Source organism: Aotus nancymaae, unplaced genomic scaffold (assembly GCF_030222135.1).
Source record: "Aotus nancymaae isolate 86718 unplaced genomic scaffold, 86718_ANA_hifiasm-v0.15.2.pri h1tg000040l, whole genome shotgun sequence".
NCBI classification, from domain to species: Eukaryota; Metazoa; Chordata; class Mammalia; order Primates; family Aotidae; genus Aotus; species Aotus nancymaae.
The window spans coordinates 13,019,309-13,038,483 of record NW_026988454.1 but is presented as its reverse complement, the minus strand read 5'-3'; the positions used below and the strand labels follow the sequence as shown (position 1 = coordinate 13,038,483).

Sequence of the window (19,175 nt, the reverse complement as noted above, 5' to 3'; positions counted from 1 at the left end):
CACACTGTTGCCCAGGCTGGAGTGCAATGGTGCGATCTCGGCTCACCGCAACCTCTGCCTCCCGGGTTCAAGTGATTCTCCTGCCTCAGCCTCCCAAGTAACTGGGATTATAGGCATGGGCCACCACCCCCGGCTAATTTTGTATTTTTAGTAAAGACAGGGTTTTGCCATGTTGGTCAGGCTGATCTCAAACTCCCGACCTCAGGTGATCTGCCTGGAATATGGCACATTTTTGGATAACAAAAAGTTTATTATTGTTGGAATGTAGGAAAAATGGATGAGTGGGCATTTACTGGCTATAAGGCTGGTACGACAGATTGGGGCCAATTTGTGCTCACCATGGTCAAGTATCATGATATACTTATATGTCTGTATTTCCCACTTATTTGCACCCTCATATCTAGGAATGGGTCTTACTGATTTTTTTCAATAATTCTTTAATTCCATTGTGTTTTTATAAGGGCCCAATACATTTTTCTTGAATGGATGCTTGAATGGTTATCGATTAGTATTGGGAGTCAAGTTAGCTCAGACTGACAAGCTGAGTGGACTATAAAGGGGTCATATACCATGGTGATTTGTTTGGACTCTATCTCCTAGGCAATATATATTCATTCAAGTTTCTAAAATGAAGGAGTGACCTAAACCTATTTGTGTTTTAGGAAGTAATTCTGGCTATAATGTGACACATTGGTTTGGGAGAGATTAGAAGTTGTAACAACAGTTACGAAACTGATATAATGGCTCAGAGGAGATATGAGAAGGCCTGAGAGAGTAGAGACTTGAGAGAGAAATTTATAAGGCAGAATTTGGAGGGGCACAGTGGCTCAGGCCTGTAATCCCAGCACTCTGGGAGACCAAGGCCGGCAAATCACTTGAGGTCAGGAGTTTGAAACCAGCCTGCCCATCTTGGTGAAACCCTGCCTCTACTAAAAATACAAAAACTAGCTGGGCATGGTGGCGCATGCCTCTAGTCCCAGTTACTTGGGAGGCTGAGGCATGAGAATCGCTTGAACCCAGGAGGCAGAGGTGGCAGTGAGCTGATATGGCGCCACTGCACTCCAGCCTAGGGAACAGAGTGAGACTTTGTCTCAAAAATAAAATAAAATAAAATAAAATTTATAAGGCAGGATTAGAATCCAGCCCCAATTATTGGTGAAATCAAAGCTCACTGCTGGCTGGGTATGGTGGCTCATGCCTGTAATCCCATTACTTTGGGAGGCCAAGGTGGGAGAATTACTTGAGGCCAGGGAATTTGAGACCACTCTGGGCAAAGTGGTGAAACCCTGTCTCTGGAAGAAATACAAAAAAAACAACAACAACAAAGCTGGTCATTGTGGTGTGTGCCTGTAGTTCCAGCTACTCAGGAGGTTGAGGTGGGAGGATCCTCTGAGCCCAAGAAGTTGAAGCTTCAGTGAGCCATGATCACGCCACTGTACTCCAGCCTGGGTGACAGTGAGACCTGTCTCAAAAAGAAAAAAAGGATCACTGTTGCCTCAAGTGAAATTAAGTATGATTTTCAAGTTTTTTTGTTTTGTTTTGTTTTGTTTTTTTGAGACAGAGTTTTGCTCCTATTGCCCAGGCTGGCTCACCACAACCTCCACCTGCCGGGTTCAAGCAATACTCCTACCTCAGCCTCCCGAGTAGCTGAGATTACGGGTGTGCGCCACCACACCCAGCTAATTTTTTGTATTTTTGGTAGAGACCAAGTTTCTCCATGTTGGTCAGACTGGTCTCCTACTCCTGACCTCAGGTGATCCACCCACCTCGGCCTCTCAAACTGCTGGGATTACAGGCGTGAGCCACCGCACCTGGCCCAAGTATAATTATATTCAAAGATGAAAAGGAAAAGAGATCCTAGTAATTGGGCACTAAATGTAACTGATTGCTGTTCATTTAGAATAGTGAAACTTAGTGAATAAGCATTGGGCGACCGATAAGATTTACAGGGACATGCAAAAGAAGTGATCTATATAGGAAACATAAAATGCATATTGCTTTTATAATATACACACTTTATAAATACATGAGTTGAAAGTATATGCTGGTACCTAATACTTATGTATCATCAGGGCTGCTGCATGTGGTCTCGCAGGCTGTGCACTGCACAACTCTAGGGGACAGCACTAATAATAGCAATAGATCACCCGTACCCCCCATATGTCCCTTTTATCCTTCAGCTTAACAAGTTCAGGGACTGCTGCTTTGAGTAATAAAGAAAGGTGTTTAGGATGGGAATTCGAGAGCCTTTCGAGGATTAGCCATCTGATAGAAACCTTCTGTGGTCAGGTCATTAGTGTTAGGTGTGTGTTGAGTAGACGTAGAGGTCGTCTTTTAAAAATGAAGAAGTTTTTTTCCTAAAGGATTTTTTGTTTGTTTGTTTAAGTCTTGTTCTGTTGCCTAGGCTACAGTGCAGTGGTGTGACCTTGGCTCACTGCAACCTCCATCTCCCCGGTTCAAAAATTTCTTCTGCTTCAGCCTCCCAAGTATCTGGGATTATGGGAGCCCACCACCGTGCCCAGCTAATTTTTGTACTTTTAGTAGAGACAGTTTTCACCATGTTGGCCAGGCTGGTCTTGAACTCCTGACCTCAGGTGATCTGCCTGCCTCGGCCTCCCAAAGTGCTGGGATTACAGGCTTGAGCCACTGTGCCTGGCCCTAAAAGACTTGAGAGACTGCTATTCTACCCACCTCCCCACCTTTTTTTTTTGAGATGGACTCTTGCTGTGTTGCCCAGGCTAGTGTGCAGTGGTGCAGTCCCCACTCATTGCAACCTCTGCCTTCTGGGTTCAAGGGATTCTGGTGCCTCAACCTCCTGAACCTCAGTCTCTGGTGGGACTACAGGTGTGCACCATGATGCCTGGCTAATTTTTGTAATTTTAGTAGAAATGGGGTTTCACCGTGTTGACCAGGCTGGTCTTGAACTCCTGACCTCAGATGATCTGACTACCTTGGCCTCAAAGTGCTGGGATTACAGGCATAAGCCACTGCATCTGGCTCCTTCTATCCACTTCTGACAACAGTGTCTGAATCAAGCGTTTTTGTTGGTGGTCATGTTTTAAAGCTTCCTAGTGTGTAGCGTACCCCATGCCATGATGCCCGGCATTTCTGTGTCTTGTTCAAAGTGAGTAATGCAGAATGACACATGGACTCAGCCATTTGAAAGGATGGATTCACAGATGTGGATGAAGAAAATAGGATCCTTGATTCTTTCACACCAATCACATGTTGCTTTAACATTTTTGTGGATTTTGCTCACATGCTTCAGGGGGAACCGCTCCAAAATGTGACAACCCAGAATTTAGGTTTGGCTGACTCCTGGCTGTGGCCCGCTGTGATTGGAGTTTCTGAACCATCACAGCGGTTCTCAGCGGCCCGAGACTCAGCCTGGAGGATGCAGAAGGCTCTGTGGAACAGGTCAGAGCACAGCGTCCTCCTGGATGTTACTCTGCCTAGAGCTAATGGAAAGGAATGAAGCCTTGTTGATTTCGGAACAGCCCAGACGGACTGCACTGTAGACAATCTCCAGATACCCAGTTCCTGGGGATCCAGTTGCCAAACCGTGGTCTGGAGTGGAGCCTGGGCACAGTGCAGGTCGTGTACAAAGATCTGTTTCTCTCCCCACACATTAGTATGGTGGAAACATGTCAGGCTGCCTCCTCCAAGGCTGTGCATTTATTTTAAAGAATGTTAGAGAGGAAATATATCGCTTACCATCTTCCTCCCTCTTTGGGAGTGTTTATTGTGATTGGAAATCATTCTAGTCCACATGGCTGTGGCTTTCCCCCACTCTTTGTGCTCCTATGTTAAATGGCCCTCTGTGCAAATAAACAGAAAAGGGCAAAGTTTTTTATTCAGCTACAGAAGAAGGAGTGAAGTTAGACTCTGGAGAGCTGGAATCGCCTAACCCGGGCTTGCGTGCTCTGTGGCGTGCTTGCTTTCCTCGCCTCTGGAGTGAAGCCAGGAGGTACAGTACGGGCCTTCGCCAGCGCCGGCCGGGAGCCCAGACTCACGTTTTCTGCAGTCAGTGGCACTGCTGGCTCTGCTTTGCCATTTGGTAGAATTTACCTGGGGTTTATCTTGATTACGCCTGCTGGGAAAGGATGTTTTGAGTTGCTCTGAACTTCACTAAAACCTGAAAGTAAGAAACGGCTGTGCGTTTTGGATATGAAACATTGTATTTATTTTTATTATTTATTTATTTATTTATTTGAGATGGAATCTCGATCTGTCTCCCAGCCTGATGGCACCATCTCGACTCAGTACAACCTCCGCCTCCCAGGTTCAAGCGATTCTATTCCCTCAGCCTTCTGAGTAGCTGGAATTACAGGAGCCCGCCACCACGCCGGCTAATTTTTGCATTTTTAGTAGAGACAGGGTTTCACCATATTGGCCAGGCTGGTCTCAAACTCCTGGCCCCAGGTGATCTACCTGCCTTGGCCTCCCAAAGTGCTGGGATTACAGGTATGAGCCACTGCACCCAGCCCAGTTTATGACTTTGTAAGAAAAAGCAAACCAACAACTCAAACTGTGAGCAAGCTTTGAACAAAAAGCTAGGGCTCTAGTGGCAGGAGGGTCTGACTTTCTGCTCTGGTTCTACTACTGTGTGACCCTGGGCAGGTCATTTAGCTTCTCTGCTCCTCTTACTTCATCCATCAGATGAAGACAACAGGACCTACTTAGTAACCAGAGTCCACCTACACTTCCGCTAGGAGCAACAATTGTGATTAAACTCTCTGCCTTATTATGAATGTTGATCCTCGAACACGTTAGTTAAACCTGAGTTCTTGGTTTGGAATTAAGGTGTGTGCAAAACCCCATAATCAGGAAACACTGAATACAATTTCATTTACTTTTAATTTATTTATTTTAATTTTAATTTTATTTATTTTGTAAAAATAATGCAGACAGGGTCTTGCTATATTGCCTAGGCTGGTCTCAAACTCCTGGACTCAAGCAATCCTCTTACCTCGGCCTCCCAAAGTGCTAGGGTTACAGGTGTGTTACTTTTAGTTTTTTATTTGAAAATAATTTATTAGCACTGATAATAATGAAAATGGTGAATACTTACAGGATACCTTTTTGTTCATGAAGCACTTTCATATGAACTATTACATGTTTCTAAATGGGATAAAAAATCATGCCCTGGTCAGGTGCCATGGCTCACACCTGTAATCCAAACACTTCGGGAGGCCAAGGCAGGTGGATTGCTTCAGCCCAGGAGTTCGAGGCCAGCCTGGGCAACATGGCGGAACCCTGTCTCTACAAAAAAGTGCACAAGCTAGCCAGGCCTAGTGGCACATGCATGTAGTCCCAGCTACTCTGGAGGCTGAGATGGGAGGCTCACTGGAACCCAGGAGATAGAGGCTGCACTGAGCCGTGATTGCACCACTGCACTCCAGCCAAAGTGACAGAGAGAGACCCTATCTCAACAACAACAAAAATCATGCCCTAATTATTCTATTTCAACATACTCTAGTGTTCTCTGCTTAGCCATAACCTATAGTGAAGGAGAACTTGTTAGAGACCCTGTTATCTGTACAGTCTGACACACACGATGGGCGAAGAAACAAAACATAAATATCTGGTTATTTTTCTGTATGTTTTTAAGGCTGATTATTTTGTATAGTTTCCAGTTCTTGTCATCATCATCATAATTCTATATGGGGAAAATCTGGATGAATCATGGATAAGATAATTTATCTTGATGTAATCTCGTATTACTGCTTGTTAACAGATAAATATGTAGGCCAGGTGCAGTGGCTCACGCCTGTAATCCCAGCGCTTTGGGAGACTGAGGTGGGCGGATCAGCTGAGGTCAGGAGTTTAAGACCAGCCTGGCCAACATGGTGAAAACCCGTCTCTACTAAAGATACAAAAAATTAGCCGAGCATGGTGGCAGGCACCTGTATCCCATCTGCTTAGGAGGCTGAGGCAGGAGAATTGCTTGAACCTGGGAAGCCGAGGTTGCAGTGAGCCAAGATTGCACCAATGCACTCCAGCCTGGGCTACAGGGCGAGACTTTATCTAAAAAGAAAAAAAAAAAAAAGATAAATATGCAATAACCAAGTCACCAAAATATGACTGCCCCTGAGCTCCTTGTCATGGCCGCGTCATTGCATACCACACATCGGAGAGCCTTACAGTATGAATGGATGACACAGGTCACTCTGGGGGTGGACGCTTTCTCTCTTGCCTTGAATCCATACTCAGAAACCTGACAAAATGTGTACATGTCACAGTCTAGTGGATTGCTCTGCATCCTCAACTTATCAACGTGGTACCCAGAAGATGTCTGAAGGAAGTTTTATTAAAATAACAGAAAATTTAATAATTATATCCTGATAAGGGAGATCACCGTAACTTGCCATCCCAAAGGAGGCTCCATTCTTGGGATTAAGATAGTTTGAAGGGTCCTGAGTCTGACTCCTTAACCACTCCTGGCCTTCCAGACTCTGATGCTCTCCTGTACTCTTTTGGCAGTGGGATGGTAGGAAGTTCCTTCCAGACCTAGCCAGCGCTTGTAGTCTTCCGACAGCTCCCACGGTTCTAGCAATTAGGGCTAGAATTGGGGGTTCCATCTTCTTGAGTCTGGCACTCTCATGCAAATGCAGAATTGGTGTCATGGTGCTTCCTCGTGGCCTGATGGGTGCCCACCCTGTGTCCCAGTCTACAAGAGAAAGGAGCTCTGACTCTGTTTTCCTCTCTCATCCCTAAAACTGCCTACCAGTCCTTCTCCAGCTCTTCCTAGCTCTGGGCATTCAATTTGGGCATCTCACCTTTAAAAGACTTCTCTTGGTGACAAACCACAATTGTACCAGTTCACTCTAGCTAATTGCTAGTTAATCCCTAGGCAGACACTCCCTCCTCTTGGCCCTCACCATTTTGTATGAGCCTCTAATAGTGCACTTGTCACTTTATTCTATAACTAAAGAGATTTCACACTTTTTTCTGCCATGGCCTACAAAAGGAAAGATAGTTTACACTGCAAACCAGTACACACAGAGGTTTATGTGATTGTTATAGATACATAGACATGTGTCCTTGTGAGTTTCCTTACCTTTACTACGTACACACTATTTTCTTTTCTTTTTTTTTTTTTTTGAGACTTCGTCTTGCTCTGTCACCAGGCTGGAGTGCAATGGTGCGATCTCAGCTTACTGCAACCTCTGCCTCCTTGGTTCAAGAGAGTCCCCCGCCTCAGCTTCCCAAGTAGCTAGGACTACAGGCACACACTACCACGCCTGGCTAGTTTTTCTGTGTTTTGGTAGAGACAGGGTTTCACCATGTTGGCCAGGATGGTCTCAATCTCCTGACCTTGTGATCCTCCCTCCTCAGCCTCCCAAAGTGTTGGGATTACAGGCGTAAGCCACTGTGCCCGGCCCATACACACTATTTTCTAGTCTATGCTATTCTGTTCTACTGTATTTATTAGTTCATTCATATCTATATATCTATACACACACACACACACACACACACATATATAATTTTTTTTTTCTTGAGACGGAGTTTTGCTCTTTTTGCCCAGGCTGGAGTGGAGTGGTGTAGTCTCAGCGTACTGCAACCTCTGCCTCCGGGTTCAGTTGACTCTCCTGCCTCAGCCTCTCGAATAGCTGAGATTACAGGCACACACCACCCGCCTGGCTAATTTTTGTATTTTTAGTAGAGACAGGGAGGGTTTCCACATCTTGGCCAGGCTGGTCTCGAACTTCTGACCCGCCTCAGCCTCCCAAAGTGCTGGGATTATAGGCGTAAGCCACCGCACCCAACCTCATTCATGTATTTTTAATGCTAATCAGGCCAGGTATGGTCCTTGGACCCAGGAGGCAGAGCTTGCCATGAGCTGAGAAGGCACCACTGCATTCTAGCCTGGGTGACAAAGCAAGACTCCATCTCAGAAAAAAAAAATACATAAATACATATATTTTAAATGCTAATCAAGACCCACTAAAAGAATCTCATGACCTCTTTAATATGTTGAAAGCTGCACTTTGAACAACATAGTTCTAGTTCTGATTCAGGATCTAGAAGAATTTGCTTAAAAAAAAAGAAAAGAAAACTGAGTTTGGATTCAGATGCCTGAATCCCGTTCTCTCCTCCTGGCTAGATTGTGAGCTCGCTGAGGGCAAGCAGCTTGTCTATTTCTCCTTTATATACTCAGCACCTACGTCCGTGCCTGGTATGTAGGAGATGCGCAGATCAATATTAACTGAACTGAAGAGCTCAGCCTCTCTGGGTCTTTGTGCCGTATTTGTAAAATGGAGGAGTGCCCATGTGCACTCGGGGAGCTATTGTGAAAAGAATGAGATCATAAACCTACAGCAGCAGTCATAGGGCCCAGTGCGAATAGCTGCTCGATTAACCTACATTTCTTTCTGGATTTAGACACCTAGCTCTTTCTTGGATTGACCACTTGACTCCACTGCAGTTTCCTTTTCCTTTTTTTCTTTTCTTTTCTTTTTTTTTTTTTTTTTGTTAGAGACAGAGTTTTCGCTCTTGTTGCCCAGGCTGGAGTGCAGTGGCCTGATCTTGGCTCACTGTAACCTCCATCTCCCGGGTTCAGGTGATTCTCCTGCCTCGGCTTCCCGAGTAGCTGGGATTACAGGCACCTGCCACCATGCCTGGCTAATTTTTTGTGCTTTTAGTAGAGACGGGGTTTCACCATGTTGACCAGGTTGGTCTCGAACTCCTGACCTCAGTTGATCCATCTGCCTCAGCCTCCCAAAGTGCTGGGATTACAGGCGTGAGCCATGGTGCCCGGCCCACTGCAGTGTTTTTAAGTGTAATGAGAGGTTTCAACTCTATTAGCCTCAGATCCCAAACTGCTCAGACGCCTAAGGTTTTCCAAGATGCTATGGAGCCCAGAGGCAAATTGCCCTTCAGAGGCAGCAGTTTCTTCTTGAAACTTAGCACACACAGCTCAGGCTCTGGTCGAAAATATGAGAGGTCATAGGGCAGAATCCTTTTCGTCACCCCCTAGGGGGACTCATTTCTCTATGAAAAAGTGTGACTTGAGCTGTTTATTAGCATTTCATTGCAAAAATGAAAATTACTTCCACATCTAGAAAGATTATAAAATAAGTTTAGGCTGGGTGCAGTGGCTAATGCGTGTAATCCCAGCACTTTGGGAGGCTAAGGTGGGCAGATCACTTGAGGTCAGGAGTTCGAGACCAGCCTAGCCAACATGGTGAAACCCCATTGCTATTAAAAATACAAAAAAATTAGCTGGACATGGTGGTGGGTGCCTGTAATCCCAGTTACTCAGAAGGCTGAGGCTGGAGAATCCCTTGAACCTGGGAGGCGGAGGTTGCAGTGAGCCAAGATCACGCCATTGCACTCCAGCCTGGGAGACAAGGTGAGACTCCATCTCAAAATAAATAAATAAATAAATCCATAAAAAGTTTAAAGTCAGCATGAAATTTGGAGTGTTTTGTGAATCAAAAGCCTTTATAAGAGCCGTTAAAACTGTGAACCTAAGTTAAGTCTGATGTAGCAGACAGCCCTGGTTGATGAACTTCTGACTTGGTCAATAACTGGCTGTGACATTGTGGGTGGGACCGCCTCCCTGGATCTCATTTTTTCATCTTTGAGAAGGAGTATCCCATTCATCTCCAAAGTTCTGTGACCCTAAAATACGAAGCTCAGAGTCCTTTGTTTCACATTCACTGGAATGTATTAGCCATTGAGGAGTTAATATTTCAATGAACACATCTCAATTGCAGAGTCTAATCAAATGCAATGCCTCCAACATTTTCTCTATAATCATTTCTTGCTACTATCATGTAGAAAGATTAGATGATGCTTTTGCCGACCTTAGAGCCAGTGAAGAGTTAGGTTTAGCTGCTATTTGTGTAAATAAAAGCTCAAAAACCAGGATTTTGCGTGAATCATCATAATAGTTTGTTCTGCATTGCGCCTCATCTTATCTGTGCAACGGGAGCTTTTCACTGAATGTTGTCGGTTGATCACTCACCTATGGGTAATGTAACAAGGCTATTTGTTGTTTTCTTCCAGAACAGAATGACTCAGAAGATACTGGAGCTTTGAAGCTTCTAGCAGAATATAAAGTCTTTTGTCTTCGGCTATCTGGATTAAGTTTAAGCAGGTCAGTAATGAATTCTGTTTGTCTTTGGAAGTTCCCAATGAGCAGGCTGTCCTGAGGTTAGCAGGGAGACTGGGAACATCTCACCTGGGTTGGACTCCTCTAACTACCTTGGCCTTAAAGCCGAGGTTTTCTCAGATGTGAGAAGCGAGGTGCTTGGTGTGGTGAGGTTCAAAGTGCAGCTCTTCACTACCAGCTTGACGATGTGAAAGCTGCTCACCTGCTCCTTCTCCGCATTGTCCCTGCAGAGACTCTATGGAAAAGAAAATTAGATAATAAGCAGTTTAACTGGAAAGGCTAAGCTCCCTCGAAAAAGTTTCAGAAGGGACTCCCTTCCCTCTGTTGATTTCAAAATGGTCACAGCTTCTATACAATGCAGGGGCTCTCACGTCATTGCTTGTATAGAAAGAAAATAAGTTCGCTGTAAGAAACCGACTTCTATACTGGGTGAGGTGGCTCATGCTTGTGATCTCAGCACTTTGGGAGGCCAAGGTGGGCAGATCACCTGAGGTCAGGAGTTCAAGACCAGCCTGGTCAACATGGCAAAACCCCGTCTCTACTAAAAATACAAAAATTAGCCGGGCATGATGGTGGGCACCTGTAATCCCAGCTACTCGGGAGGCTGAGACAAGAGAATCGCTTGACCCCGGGAGGTGGAGGTGGCGGTGAACCGAGATAGCGCCACTGCAGTCCAGCATGGGCAACAAAGTGAGACTCTGTCTTGATAAAATAAATACATAAAGAAAGAAGCTGCCCTCTAACTCACTTACTCTCCGTTGCTCATCTTTGCCCATTGCGTTAACCTTGTTATATGTCTCCTTTTCCCGGTCCAGTTTCACCATCTTCCACCTAAAATAAAACTCATGTGCAACCATGTCACTCCCCTGGGAATACTCTGAATGGGTCTCCATGTCCCTCAGGAAAAAATCTGGTGTCCTAGCCGGGGCTCAAACCCCGCAGTCCCCTCAGCCCCATTGCTGTCGCCCCTTTGCCATCCTCGGACTCATCCTCTGTCGGGTCCCTCTGTGTCTTTGCTCTTGCTGTCCCTTCTGTCTGGGGCACAGTCACTGGCCCTTCCTTCCCCATCTACCACGCAGGACTCAGCATGTGTCAGCCCCTCCAGGCGGCCTTTCTGGGACTCATTGCCCCGGGCCACACGCCTCCCTGTACCCAGAGTCCCTGAACATACCTGGTCCCCACACTCACCATGGCGACATGACATTTTTGCTTTCTCCTTCCTTTCACTGCACTGGGCACCCTTCTAGGTCAAGGACCTCCTCATTCTTGGGGCAGCATAGTACAGTGGTCAGGGACACAGGCCCTGGAGCCTCATGACCTGGGTTCAACCCCTGGCTCTACGACTTACTGACTGTCGGTTCTTGGACTCTGTCTCTTCCTAGCTTGCTTTCCTCATCCACAAAATGGAGGTAAGGGGCTGGGCGTGGTGGCTCACACCTGTAATCCCAGCACTTTGGGAGGCCAAGGCGGATGGATCACGAAGTCAGGAGTTCAAGACCAGCCTGGCCATGATGGTGAAACCCTGTCTCTACTAAAAATACAAAAATTAGCTGGGTACAGTGGTGCACACCTGTAATCCCAGCTACTCAGGAGGCTGAGGCAGGAGAATCGCTTGAACCTGGGAGTGGAGGTTGCAGTGAGCTGAGATCATGCCACTGCACTCCAGCCTGGGCGACAGAGTGAGACTGTGTCTCAAACGCACAAACAAAAAATCCACAAAAACACCTCTTGTTAGAATAGATGTGATGGCTCCTGCTTATAATCGCAGCACTTTGGGAGGCCAAGGCTAGAGGATCATGTGAAGTCAAGAGTTTGAGACCAGTCTGGACAACACAGCAAAACCCCAACTATTCCAAAAACAAAAAACAAGAAACGACACCCAAACCAAAACTTCTTGTTATTGGTAAAAATACTGATTTTTTTTTTTTTTGAGACAGAGTCTCGCTTTGTCGCCCAGGCTGGAGTGCAGTGGTGTGATCTTGGCTCCCTGCAACCTCTGCCTCCCAGGTTCAAGTGATTCTCCTGCCTCAGCCTCCTGAGTACCTGGGACTACAGGCACACACCAGCATGCCCAGCTAATTTTTTTGTATTTTTAGTAAAGACGAGGTTTTACTATGTTGGCGAGGATGGTCTCGATCTCCTGACCTCATGATCCACCCGCTTTGGCCTCCCAAAGTCCTGGGATTACAAGCTGAGCCACTGAGCCTGGCCTCATGCTCTAACTTCCAGAGTTCCACTCAGCTGCTTCCTGTACAACCCTCCACAGAGAAATTCGAGGTGAAACCTCTGTGAACTGAGGCTGCCATGTGAATCTCTCACATCAGGAAAGTGCCCATTTCTGTGCAGTTTTCCAGCCTGTGCCCAAAGTCTTGAGACTTTGTTGTGGATAAGAAGAAAAATTCTGTGGCCGTGAAGCTGTTTCTGGATGGTTCCTCCATCTATTACTTTCTCGTTGTATTAGTGGCTGCCCCGGAATCCAAGATAAACCGTTTTCCCATGCCTGCTGAGAGACTGTAGCACAAACGCTTGATGTTTTATTGCCATGTTATTAGAACCAGCCTCCTAATTTGCCCTGTAAAATTTGAGAGGGTAAACATGTGGGCATATGGTTTCGTGTGTGCCAAACTCACACTGTGGGTGCGCATGTGGTATACACACACATTCCTTCTGTTACTTCTTTGAACCCTAAATGAGATTTTGTGGGTGTGCACCTCGGGGTTGAGCCCTTAATATCAGACACAAACCCCACAGCAGCCCGCCCGGGGTTCCTCCCTCGCCCGAGCATCTGCGCCCAGGGAACATAAGCAGGTACGTGCCAGCCTGCTACTTCATCTTTGCACTTTACTGTCCCTCTTCTCTCTTCTCAAGACATAGTTCCATGAAGCCCTGTTTCTTATAGCTCCTATTTTCTTCTCCCTTCCTGCCCTGAGGCGTGCAAACTTGCCTACAACCCTTACTCCACCACTGCACAGGCACTCACAGACTCAGGGGTGTGCAGAGGACATGGAGGCTCCCCTGACAGCACACTGAGCATGCGCATGGAGAGGTCAAGGGTGGGAAGCATGCTGGGCGCGGTGGCTCACCCCTGTTATCCCAGCACTTTGGGAGGTTGAGGTGGGTGGATCACTTGAGCCCGGGAATTAAAGACCAGCCTGAGCACATGACAAAACCCTGTCTATACAAAAAATACAAAATTTAGCTGGATATGGTGGTGCATGCCTGTAGCCCTAGCTCCTTGGGAGGTTGAGATGGGAGGATCGCTTGTGCCTGGGGAGGCTGAGGCAGCAGTGAGCCATGGTTACACTACTGCACTCCAGCCTGGGAGGGTGGCAGAGCAAGAACCGGTCTAAAACAAACAAACAAACAAACAAACAAAAAAGGATGGGGAGGAGCTGCCTTGAGTAATTCCCGATGACATTCTCACCTTCATCTTTGCACTTTACTTCCCTCTTGTCCCTGTACCAGGACATAGTTCCATGAAGCCCTATTTCTTGTAGCTCCTATTTTCTTTTGTTGTTGTTGAGACAGGGTCTCGCTCTGTCACCCAGGCTGGAGTGCAGTCACATGATCATGGCTCACTGCAGCCTCAGCCTCCCAAGTGGCTGAGACTACAGGCATGAGGCACCATGCCCAGCTAATTCTTTACTTTTTGTAGAGATGGGATCTTGCTATGCTGCCCAGGCTGGCCTCGAACTCTTGGGCTGAAGCAATCCTCCTGCCTCAGCCTCCCTAAGTATTGGGATCACAGGTATGGGCCACCGAACCCAGCTCTCCTATCTTTCTTTGTCATCACCTTTTCTCCCTGGCAAACCTCCAGCCTCAGATATCTCTCATGTGGATGCTCCTGTTTTTGCAGGGGTCCATGTTGTGATTGTGCTGAGCCAACCACATTATGCCCCTCTCCCTATCACCCAAGGCACAGGCAAGTCTATAGGACCATCTGGCAGCAAAGAGCCAAGGCCTGGACAACAGCCAGCCCTGGGCCCCATCATTACTTTTTTTTTTTTCTGATACGGGGTCTCACTCTGTTGCCCAGACTGTAGAGCAGTGTTGCAATCTCGGCTCACTGCAACCTCCCACTCCTGGGTACAAGTGATTCTCCTGCCTCAGCCTTCCGAGTAGCTGGGACTGTAGGCGCCAACCACCATGCCTGGCTAATTTTTGTATTTTTAGTAGAGACAGGGTTTCCCCACGTTGGCCAGGCTGGTCTCAAACTCCTGACCTCAGGTGATCCGCCCACCTTGGCCTCCCAAAGTGCTGGGATTACAGGCCTGAGCCAGCACAGCCGGCCCCATCATTACTTTATTCTTACCAGCTGCACTCACTGGTACTAGCAGTTCGTGATTTGCCTGAGTCAATAATGATATTATAACATCAGATTCCATTGATCAAAAAAGGACCTCGTCAGCCTAGCACTCCATGGCAAAAAAAAAAAAAAAAGTGTTTAAGTCATTATTGCAGAAAATCTGGAGACTTGCCAGTGGAATAAGATTTTTAAAGGATGTGCAAAAAATATAGGAAGAGAGATGTGAATGACCAGGGATGGATGTGAGAGGAGATTTAGAAAGCAGTAGCTAAAATGTGCCTCTGCTTGCAGAGATGCAGAAGAGGGTAAAAGAGACTTTTTTTTTTTTTCAAGATGGAGTTTTGCCCTCATTGCCCAGGCTGGAGTGCAATGGTGCAATCTCGGCCCATCAAAACCTTCGCCTCCAGGGTTCAAGCGATTCTCCTGTCTTAGCCTCCTGAGTAGCTGGGATTACAGGCATGCGCCACTATGCCTGGCTAATTTTGCATTTTTAGTAGAGATGGGATTTCTCCATGTTGATCAGGCTGGTCTCAAACTCCCAACTTCAGGTGATTCACCTGCCTCAGCCTCCCAAAGTGCTGGGATTACAGGCGTGAGCCATCGCACCTGGAAAAAAGAGACTTTTAAAGCTGATTTAGACAGAGGAAAGGGAGAATGGGTGGTAATGTGTCCCCTGCTGGAGGTGTGACACACGCCTGGGCAGCTGCTGAGGTCAACATCATGCAGAATTTAAGGAGCAAAGCACCAGGACCCTTCCACCCCTGAGAGTCTGTGAGTCTATGAGGCGGATACTAATATTCTGTATGAGGCCCACGGGTGTCCAAGGATGTGAGCTACTAAGATAGTTCTAGAAATGGAAAGAACAGCTACTGAAGAATTATCAGGAATTATAGCCTTTCACCTAGAATATGTAATGCAACTTTCAAAATTACTGACTTTTGGCTGAGCACAGTGGCTTGCACCTCTAATCCCAGCACTTTGGGAGGCTGAAACCGGCATCATAGTGGGAACTTGTCTCTACAAAAAATATAAACATTAGCCAGGCGTGGTGGCACGTACCTGTAGTCCCAGCTGCTTGGGAAGCTGAGGCAGGAGGATCGTGTAAGCCCAGGTGGTAGAGACTGCAGTGAGCTGTGGTCGTGCCACTGCACTCAAGCCTAGGCAAGAGAGCGAGACCCTGTCTGAAAAAGGAAGGGAGGGAGGGAGGGAGGGCGGGGGAGGGAGTGAGGAAGGCAGTCACCTAACCAACCCTGTCTGAAAAAAAAAGAAAGGAAGAAAGGAAGAAAGAAAGGAGAGAAAGAAAGAGAAAGAAAGAAAAAGAATGAAAGAAAGGAAGAAAGAAAGAAAAGAAAAGAAAAGAAAGAAAGAAAGACACCCAACCAAACAAATTACTGATTTTATTCCTAGGATATCGGTTATTCTCTGGGAGAATCTGGTTTGTTCAATGTGCTCCATCGTTAGCAGATGATAATATTCTGCACTGAAATCACTCCTTTCATGTGTAGCTCTCAAAGAATTTTATAAGCATTAATTAGTTCTCACATGTGGCTTTGAACCTATTTTCACACTTGTCAAATGGATAGTAAACAATTTTGTACCTGGGCAAAGCCAAAATACTGGAGTGGTATCTCCCAGGTGTCCAGAGACCCATCGGAAGCATCAAAAACCTCGGTCACCTCTGCAGACGTCTCACCTGAGAGGGACCAGATGTCCAGCTGCTTGTGGATGAGAGTCTGATTCCGACATCAAATGAGTTCACAGTTCTTCCTACCACTTATTTCTATTCAGATCTTCTGACATTAAAGTATCAAATAGGATGCGATATTTGGGAGAAATTTTCAGACTTCTAATCGCGTATGGATTTGAGAATTAAGTATCCCTTCTGACTTTATAAAATTAGAGCTCTCTTACATTCTTTTTTTTTTTTAAGATGGAGTCTCACTCTGTCACCCAGACTGGAGTACAGTGGCATGATCTTGGCTCAGTGCAACCTCCACATCCTGGGTTCAAGCAATTATCTGCCTCAGCCTCCTGAGTAGTAGCTGGGATTACAAGCATTCGCCACCACACCTGGCTAATTTTTGTATTTTTAGTAGAGACAGTGTTTCACCACGTTGGCCAGGCTGGTCTTGAACTCCTGACTTCGTGATCCACCCGCCTTGGCCTCCCAAAGTGCTGGGATGACAGGTGTGAGCCACTGCACCCAGCCCAAGCACCCTTATATTTTCTACTACACACAAAGTCACAGACCACACGTGAGCCCTGCGGAAGGTTCTGGGACAGGCCTGGGTACTTGATGGCCTCACCATCTCCCACATCACTGCCCTAGCTGCAGTTACCACTTACTACTGTTAAAGTAGCAATGCAGAATTCCTCTGGGGTCCCAGATGAAAGGAAAAGCTTCACATTACAGCCTCCCACCCCTGCAGTTCTGACTTCGACCCTGACATTTTAATAGTTGAAAACTAAACACGACCCACTGCCTTCATTTCCTCTCCACTCGTTCCCTTCTTAACCCCCTGCAGTCCGGCCTCCACACTCTCCTCTCTACTGAAGCCCTTTCTAAGAAGTCTTCAGTGACTTTCTTGTGAAATTCCAAGAGGCATTTCTCAGGGTCATTCCATCTGCACTCCCTCATCCTGCTGTCCACCCTGTCCCCTTGAAGGTCTCCCTTCCCTTGACCTCTGGGATGCTGAATTTCCCATTTTTCTTTCCCCTCTTCTGACACTTTGCCTTCTGGTTTGGAGGGGCTTCCACAGGGACCATTGGTCCTGGGGTCTCCAGCCCATCTTGTGGAATCAACTCCCACCATTCTTATCTCTGACAGGGGTAGAGAGATCTCTCCTGATTCCCCAGATGGAACACCTGAGAGATGGTGTACATACCATTCTTCCTTCCAATTCCTGCACCTCCCCACCCCAGCTCACGGAGTTTCTTTTTCCTTTCGTAGCTCTCAACCCTTCACCGGCCAGCACTGTTAGTTCAGGCCCCTACATGTAGAGTATTTTCCCCCAAACTCTTCTGTTCATGCACATTAACCAAATATATTTGCATCTGCTCCCCTCATTTTTAAAGTTTGTTTATTTGAGATATAATCCACTCTCCCAATTTTTGATTGTTTACATATCATATACTGTCTCCCAGGCTGGAGTGCAATGGCATGATCTCAGCTCACTGCAACCTCCGCCTCCTGGGTTCAAGCAATTCTCCAGCCTCAGCCTCCTGAGTAGCTGGGACTATAGGCAGACACCACCATGCTCAGCTAATTTATTTGTTTGTTTGTATTTTTGTAGAGATGGGGTTTTACCATGTTGGCCAGGCTGGTCTCAAACTCCTGACCTCAAGTGATCAGCCCGCCTTGGCCTCCCAAAGTGCTGGTATTACAGGAGTGACCCACTGAACCTGGCCAAAATCAAAATTCTGATATCTTCCTCCCATATCCCGGTGGTGGGAAGACCCACCCATCACTGAGCCCAAGGACCCAGAAGTCAGCAGCATCCCGAAGGCCGTGTCCACTGCCAGGCTGGCACTCCTCCTTCCTACAGAGAGCAGCCCCTGTGCTCATCCTTGTAAAACATTGGCTTCTTCTCCTCCCTTCTTCTGAGACCTCTGGTCTCTGGGCTTTCCAGTAGAGAACAGACACTCCCAGCTGACCTTCAGGGAGCTCCACATCCCATCATGACTTCTGTTCCAGCCTTTGCTCCCTTCAGTGCCTCTCATAGCTCTCAACCCTTCACAGCCAGCATTGTTAGTGTATAACACTTCCCTTCTATACGACACCCCCTCCTCTCCAGGTTCTGGGCCTTTGCCTGGCTCAGGGTAAGCCTAGCTCACCTCCGTCCCACCTTCCCTGTTCACACCATCACATTGCTCTCTCTTGCCTCACCGCTCTGTCCAATCTTTTGGCACATGGCCACCCACTGTTACTTGACACTGTCACTCACACCATCTAATCGCCTCACTGGATTCTGATCTCCAAGAGCACATAGTCAGTTCCTTCTGCATAGACTTTGAACCCGTCCTCTGTACCTGCAACGCTCCTCATTCCCCCTCTCAGGATGGCATCGTCATCAGAGCAGCCTGATTACTCTTGATGGTTGTGATTGGACAGAGACAGCTGTGGGGGCCACAGGAGCTCTGACAGTCTGATGTGCTGGTCACACATCTACATGTGGACTTCACACATTTGTGGCAGGCAGCTTAACACTGCTAAATTCTTAAACCTACTCAAGTTCAGCTTCTTGCAAATACTGTTTCCCAGAGGTTGGTAATATAGTCTCCTTAAGATTTAATAGAAGAAAACTTGGCTGCTTATTGAAAAGTATGCTTTTGACTGCCAACTCGGATTATTTTAAATTAATGTTAATGCATGCAAGATTTACTCGCAAAGCATCCATCTCTTTAGTGCCCAATGGGGCTCAGGGCATGTGTGTAAATCATTCAGATGATGATTTCCTGGATTGAGTGCTTGGCATTTACCTACCACAAATCAATGCACTTATTCACAAATGGCAGCATGGGGACACTGAGGATGATTCGAGATGTTGGACACTCAGGAGCAGAATGACTCTGGAACACTTGAGAGGCAGCAGGCCTGCAGTTTCTTCCAAATCTCCTTGAGTTCTCCTTTAAAACTCTCCAGCAAATGCTGACCTGGGGATTTGAAAACAGCACACTAAAATGGAGATATCAACTCACTTCCTGGACTTTAAACTTTATGGCTCTGTGGCTGGAACGCAGCCATCC

At 46.7% G+C, this 19,175-nt stretch overlaps 1 protein-coding gene and 1 pseudogene across 1 annotated transcript in view; both read left to right on the top strand.

Moving 5' to 3' along the window:
* Window positions 1-10,106, top strand: part of SCAF8 (SR-related CTD associated factor 8) — a 218,261-nt gene extending 208,155 nt beyond the window's left edge. Inside the window, exon 22 of the mRNA XM_064360527.1 lies at window positions 10,018-10,106. The gene's annotated coding sequence lies outside the window, so the exon portion shown is untranslated. The remainder of the gene's footprint in view (window positions 1-10,017) is intronic.
* LOC105716985 (peroxiredoxin-2-like) overlaps window positions 1-19,175 on the top strand; it is a 118,353-nt pseudogene that overhangs the window by 75,824 nt on the left and 23,354 nt on the right.